Source organism: Etheostoma spectabile, chromosome 7 (assembly GCF_008692095.1).
Source record: "Etheostoma spectabile isolate EspeVRDwgs_2016 chromosome 7, UIUC_Espe_1.0, whole genome shotgun sequence".
Classification (NCBI taxonomy): Eukaryota; Metazoa; Chordata; class Actinopteri; order Perciformes; family Percidae; genus Etheostoma; species Etheostoma spectabile.
This window is the reverse complement of record NC_045739.1, coordinates 26,329,284-26,336,384: the sequence shown is the minus strand read 5'-3', so window position 1 is coordinate 26,336,384 and position 7,101 is coordinate 26,329,284. Positions and strand designations below refer to the sequence as shown.

The window sequence follows — 7,101 nt, the reverse complement described above, 5'->3', positions numbered from 1 at the left end:
GAGTGAGTGAGAGAGAGAGAGTGAGAGAATGTAGTACTTGCCCATTTTGCCATAGTTCCCCTGAGCCCGGGGTGTGACGTCACTCTCCCAGAATGCATGGCTTCCAGCGCGGCGCCCAGCAGTCCAGGCCCGGAGTCTAACAAACATCTTTAAACTTGTTCCAAAATGTCGATATGGAGACGAAATGGAGGCTGGACCGAGGCTCAATCGGTAAGTAGCGTTGTGTCTGTGTCTGGTGACCTGAGCTGAAATGTAACCCTGCTCGGTAAAATATGGAGGAGTTAGCTCCCGAAAGACAAACTCCGATACAACTTAGTGAACCGCTCATCTTTTGTTTTTTAACCAGCATACTGCTCCGGCTAACTCTTTAAGTCCATCTACAAGCACACTAACACTAGTCAGGGTGTCCCCTAGACATTAAAGTAGCCTATTACACATTCAAGCCTCCCAAGCACAAAACCTAATTTCTCCTCCGCCGCCGAATTTTGTGAGCACAGACAGGCTAGCAGTCACATTTAGCCCCCCCTTCCCCCGTCCCGTCCCACCAGTCTCTATCGTTACCAGTTAGATTTCATCATTTCAGTCAAGCTCCTATCAGCCAGGGCGGAGGTTTCCCCTACTTCATTTGGTTCCAACATTTTCTCAGTTAGTTTATAACTATGAAGAGGGTTTATGCAGAAGTCGGTGGTGATTAAAGCTCTATGGTAGCTCCATGCCGAGGACCCACAAGATGGCACTATCAGCTCCCATCACCATACTACTACCACCATACTACCACCATATTACCACCAGACTACATACTCTTGATGCAAAGCTTCCGTTTCCTTTTCCTTTATATGCAAGATTTTTTTCCTCAGTTCTTCTATCAGACTGCTTGGGTTTCTTTTATAATGCTATAGAGAACATACATATACAAACTCTCTGCTTGAGTGAAAGTGGTGACACTACAATGAAAGACTGGGCTATTTTAAAGTGAGAGTCCAATATGCAGATATTAAGTGAAACAAAGGCATGTACAATCACTGTCAAAGTAAAGGCACTCATTCTGAAGCATTATTGACGCAAGCGGTGGTCCATTAATGGCCCTCTAAATCCTAAATCTAAAATCAAGTAGTTTAAAATAGCCTACATATTACATTTATGAACTTAGTTCTTCTTTTTCAAGTGACCTTTCTGTCAAATCAATCACTTTCTACTGAGCATCCCTAGGAGGAAGAAGTGCACTAGTTACTAAACTACCTGTATTATTTCAATTGGTGTTTTAAAGAATAACTCACTTTCAAAATGACCATTTGCATATCAATTACGAGTGTTGCCTTGAATTTGTGGAGAAAATGTTTTCCATAGTGAAAAAAGAATCAGAAAATGGGGAAAAGTCTTGATGTATTGAAGTAATAAGGGGCCAACAGCAGTACTGGGGCCAAACAATGATATCATTACGTATATTACTATGATCCATACAGACAGTTGCATGTTAACACTGTCATACGAGACCAAGGTTATGACGCGCTTCTAACATTTTGAGAGTTGCATCAGCTAAAAAAATTATAAATTATATTGATTCTTTGGGCCAGCAATCGACATGAGATGATATTATTAATGCCCATTTAACACAATCAGTTACATCAACTCTTGAAAAGCAACAAAAATATAATTTGACAATTTTATTAAGGAGCTCATTCCAAGACATTTAAATGAAAAACAACCTATTATTTTTTGATTAAAAACAATAAATTTAAAGTGGTAATTTCAAAACAAAAGGTGCATCTTAAAGATGATATTGTATCGTTGACACACTTTAATTCCCTTTGTGAGAAACTTGTAATTTGGGGCAGTAGAAAGTGATTGATTTGACTGAAAAGTCACTTGAGAAAGAACAACTAAGTTCATAAATTTAATAAGTTAATAAGGCTTATTTAAATTACTCGATTTTACATTTAGTATTTAGACGTGCCATTAATGGACCACCACTTGCGTCAATAATGCAATACTCAGGAAATGCTTCAGGATGAGTGCCTTTACTTTGATATGCCTTTGTTTCACTTAAGTAATGTCTGCTTATTGGACTTTCACTTTAAAATAGTCTGCATAAGCTTTCTTCATAGTTATAAACTAACTAAGAAAATGTTGGAACCAAATAAATTAAGGGAAACCTCCACCCAGGCTGACCGGAGCTTGACTGAAATGATGAAATCTAACTGGTAACAATAGAGACTGGTGGGACGGGAAGGGGGGGGGGGGCTAAATGTGACTGCTCGCCTGGCTGTGCTCACAAAATTCAACGGCGGTGGAGAAAACAGGTTTTGAGCTTGGGAGGTCTGAATGTGTATTTGGCTTGCAGGATTAATTGTTATAAAATCGCGATCTCAATTCACCGTGTTCACAATGTGTTTTTTTTACGACTTTGATTCTCATTTCATTTACAGGCTTGTGGTAATGCCCAATGTGCTATAGGTGCCAAAAAATAATGTGTTTGGTACTGCCAATGTGAGTTTTGTTATGGTTCATGTTTGAATTCTAAGCTAAAAAGTGATTCATATTTTTCCCCGAATCATGCAGGCATAATGTGCATTAGGCTTGTTTAATGTCAAGGGATGACTAGTGTTAGTGTGGTTGTAGATGGACTTAAAGAGTTAGCCGAAGCAGCATGCTGATTTGCAAACTTATGCCAATTCTCAAAACAGTAATGCGTTCTTCTCTGTAGAATAGAAGGTGACAATTTTTCGGGACCTGTAGTACGGTAGTCAATCTCACTATTGGTAACGTGATAGGGATGGATAGAGCATTGAAATCAACGGGAGCGGGCGGGAGCAGGAAGTAGTTTGAAGATTTGCGAGGAATTTTGTTTTAGAAAAAAATAAATTTATTTAACAAATACTGTATGTAACTACACAGTATCATTATTGAAGTTAAGGCTATAATGGGCATATGTGTTTGGTCAACTCAGCTGCAAAATGCAGTAATAGATTGCTATCTTTAGTTCGTCTGAAGTCCTGTCAGGTCTACCTGGCAACACTGAGACTCCCACGTTGTTTCTACGCCACCTGGGGAAACTAAGTGCCGTGATATCCGACTGTTTAAAAGCATGTAGCTTAATACTAGTAGTAGTATCCAGTCTCTCTCCAGACTTAGTGGGGGCAGTCACATGATCGGGACATGGCGGGAGTATTTTTCATGGGATGGGAGCGGCAATTGATTCCCGTGTATTACTGTAGAACTGTAATAGCCGATCTTTGGTCAATCTTTGTTCTCCCTCGGATGACGTCTCGCCGGCCTTATATGGGCGTAATGTGTGACAGGCCATTCATTGGTTTACAAGACAAAAACAAGCATCTCTCAAAGCATTGTGGTAAACAAAATGGATGGTTTGCATCAGAGCTAGCATTGATTGGCGGCAATAAACGGCCGAAAAATGATAAATTATGGACATAAAGTGTATCAGTCTTGGATGTAACAGTTTGGATTAATTGCACAAAGACCCCAAAAAACTCTGGACTTCCAAGCTGGATATAAAACCTTCTGTAAGGGTTACGAAGACACCAAAGACATCAGAAGAATGGGGCGACTGTCCAATGTCCCTTTTGTTTCGAAAAATAAAATCCCCTGCTCCGACATCCCATTGTTCCGACCATATGGGCTTTTGTGGATCACCTCTTATAACAGTTATAGGGGTCAGTTCTAAGCATTTACAATCTCTTAATTGTCTCTGTTGAAAACCCGACTGAGGGAGATTCGGGTTTTGACGTTGTCTCTCACCTTCCCTTTTAGCCTTTAATTGTTCTTTATTTCCTTTTTCCCTGTGAGCCAGTAATAGCAGTAACGTTATATAAGTCACTCCTACATTTTTCAACTGAGGAGCAAAATGGGCTCCTTGGGTAAAAAAGACAAAGCTGTGCCCTGTTCATACTAATCAAATGAACCTGACTTTGTTGCCAAGTGTAGTCAGATGCAAGAGCCCACTTCCCTTTCTGGATTATACCATTACATTTAAAAATGTTTGAATTGTAACCTGCACTATTTTTGTATAAAAATATTTGCAGTGCAATTAAAATAAGAAGTCTGCAGCACCCCCCCACTCCGGGGTCAGCTACCACCACAAATAGAATCTAATTCTGTGGGAAATGCTGTTCACATAAAATCAAGCGGTGCCAAATTTTGGTACCTAAGAGCTTGTAACTGCAAGCTTATAGGTCCTTTCTCCATGGTGACAGAAAGCGGGCCCTGACACACGCACCAGAGGTGCGGACGGAGCAAACTACGTCGTCGCTGCAGCTTGGTTTAAAGCTATAGTGCCTAGTTGTTGTCCCCCCCGCCCATGAGGAATTGTAAGTGTCACTACCTGATGGGAGTCGCGCATGCTCAGATTTAAACGGTTTACAGCATAACGTGTCATACTGAATTTTGTTATTATACTGTTATTTTGTTATCTTTGGTTGATTGATTGCTAACATTGGCTCAAAACGCCATTCAACTGGCAGCCTTTGTTGTTTGATTGCTAGCTTGTAGCAAAGCTAGCAGTCGTTCCTAAAACGTTTTAGCTATCTGATTGTTTGGTTGCTAACGTTGCTCAAAACACCATTCAGCTGTCAGCTTTAGTTGTGTTTCATTGCTAGCTTGCAGCCAGAAGTGAACAAACTTGAAGTAGGTCCATTTTTACTGTATTACAGAGTGACTTGTGCGCAACTCACATCTGCACTCGATTCACATTGGGTAGTGACACTAAGTAATGACAACAACACAGTTGCCGTGTTTACATGATACAAGTCTTCCGTGATCGCATGGACCCATCCCTCCTCCACACAGTTGCTAGTAACCAGTGTTGGGCAAGTTACTTTTAAAAAGTAATTAGTTACAGTTACAAAAACTAACTAAATTAGATACTCAGTTACTTTCAAGTCAATTTTAAAATGCTCATATGCGACCCCAACTCCACCCCTCTTTAACCAATCATAAAATACATGTGCATGTTCAAAGTCCTCTGTTTTCTGACCACAGTGGGAAATCTTTAGCAGGAAAACGGCATAACGCCATACCTGTCTCTTGTGCTTGTGTTGTTTGTTGTGTCCGACCATGCGTGCTTATGAACACTCCCCCAACTCTACCTCTGATTGGCTTACCATGAGACTTGACTCAACCTCATCCAATAGTCAGCATTTATGCGCTTGTCTCATGCACAGCCCACTAACTAAGGAAGAAAAAAAGTATTTGCCTGTCGGCTCAGAGATCTAGTTGGTCTGATGAAAAAACTGCTTCAATTATAGTAACGCGCTGCATTTTCGGCAGTAACGTAACAGTAGGATGGGAAAAGTAATTAATTAGATTACTCGTTATTTTATAACGCCGCTATTCCCATCACTGCTAGTAACCAAGAAGGATTGTGCACGAAAGCCACTGGGCGCCACAATCTTAGTCTTAGTCTTCATTACAACTCATTTGGCAATGGACCTTTTTCACGGCAGACATGTTGACATGTCACAGTAGGAAAAGCACCAATGTATTCAAAACCATTAATGATGGCTGCATTGTACTTAGGAGAGGCCCTTATATTGTGCATGCTGACTCTCTGAAATAGCTTACTGGGACACTTGATGGAATTGAGCCATTGTTAAGGTTTTCAATTTCAGTGGTGCTTTTCCTACTATCATGCAAAAATCTGTGACCAGTCAGAATGTGTGCTCTGTAGCTCTACCTGCCATCAGTCATTTTGTGACTCTGCGGGACAAATTGGAACCGGGCAAAGGCATTAATAAAAACAATATACTGTCGGTCTCATTTGTGTAACAGGTCATTTATGATCATCAGATGAAAAATTATTCAGTTTCAGAAACATTTCAAAGTTTCATATAGTCACTAATGTCCTCCCGAATGCTTTTGTCCTCTGGGGTAAACCCCCCCGCCTGGTTTGACTGTTATTTAATTATATCGTATTAGAGCCCAACCAATATATCGGTGGGCCGATATTATCGGGCGATATTAGACATTTCCCAAACTATTTGTAAGCATTTGTAATGACTGATTTAAAAAATATTGATACATTTAAAAAAATATACAAATTCATCGAAATCATTTATAATTTCAAATAAATGATTCTGATAAATGAATATTTAAAAGATAAAAACGGACAGTCAACCTATTATAAGTATTATGTTATGAGCGTTGACGCTGCACAGTTTGTCCACCAGAGGGCGCTCTACAACGTCCCTGTTGGCAACACTAATTACACTAGTGGACAAACTATGCAACGTCAACACTCACAACATGGTTGACCGTCAGTTTTTATTTTTTAAATATTCAATATCAGAATCATTTATTTGTCATTATAAATGATTCTGATACATACAATACAGTGTACTGAAAATAAACATTTAAGCATAATTAAAATTCTGAAAATAAATTCTAAAAATAATAATTTAAGCGTAAATAAAATAATTACACTATTGCACACAGTTGCAACAAGCAAGCAACATAATAAAGTGCACAATGCAGTATACTTAATTTCAAAAGTAACGATTACAACCTAAAAGTAGCCATTGACATAAAGTGCTTGATTTGTAATTCAAGACTGCCATGGTTTCAGTTTTTCTACATAAATAAAATGAGCATGTCTAAGAATAATATGCTGCATCATATGCAAAGACAACACAGTAGTAGGTCTAAACGAAAATGTAAAGAAGCTGGAAGATTTGTTGAACATAAATCAGCAGAGGAAAATAACGTGCATGCATAAGTATACATAAGATATAAGTATGTATAAGATGCATAAGTGCATCTGACATCTCATCTCACTTTTTATGGGATTGTGTCTCTGGTGCTTCCAAACACATACAAACTTGGAAAAAAAAACAATCCATGCTGTTTTGAGGGAGATACGGTTTCTGAATGTCCTCTGCCTTCATTTTCCGGGTGAGCTGTTCTGTACGGCTTTCTACGTCACTAGCCGAGACAAGGTGGTTAACCGTGGCATGCTAGCGCGTTCTCAGTGGTAAAACACTGCTGCAACACACACTAGTTGACCATAATCTCCAAAAGAACTACTTCAGTGTCCCTGCAAGTGACCCTCGTCCAGAAGAAGTCTCCCAGCTAACCCTGCCTTGTACTGAC

At 39.6% G+C, this 7,101-nt stretch overlaps 1 protein-coding gene across 1 annotated transcript in view; it reads left to right on the top strand.

Moving 5' to 3' along the window:
• Nucleotides 1-79: 79 nt before the first annotated feature.
• Nucleotides 80-7,101, top strand: part of LOC116693087 (zinc finger protein PLAGL2) — an 11,562-nt gene continuing 4,540 nt past the window's right edge. The window contains exon 1 of the mRNA XM_032521789.1: nucleotides 80-210. The gene's annotated coding sequence lies outside the window, so the exon portion shown is untranslated. The remainder of the gene's footprint in view (nucleotides 211-7,101) is intronic.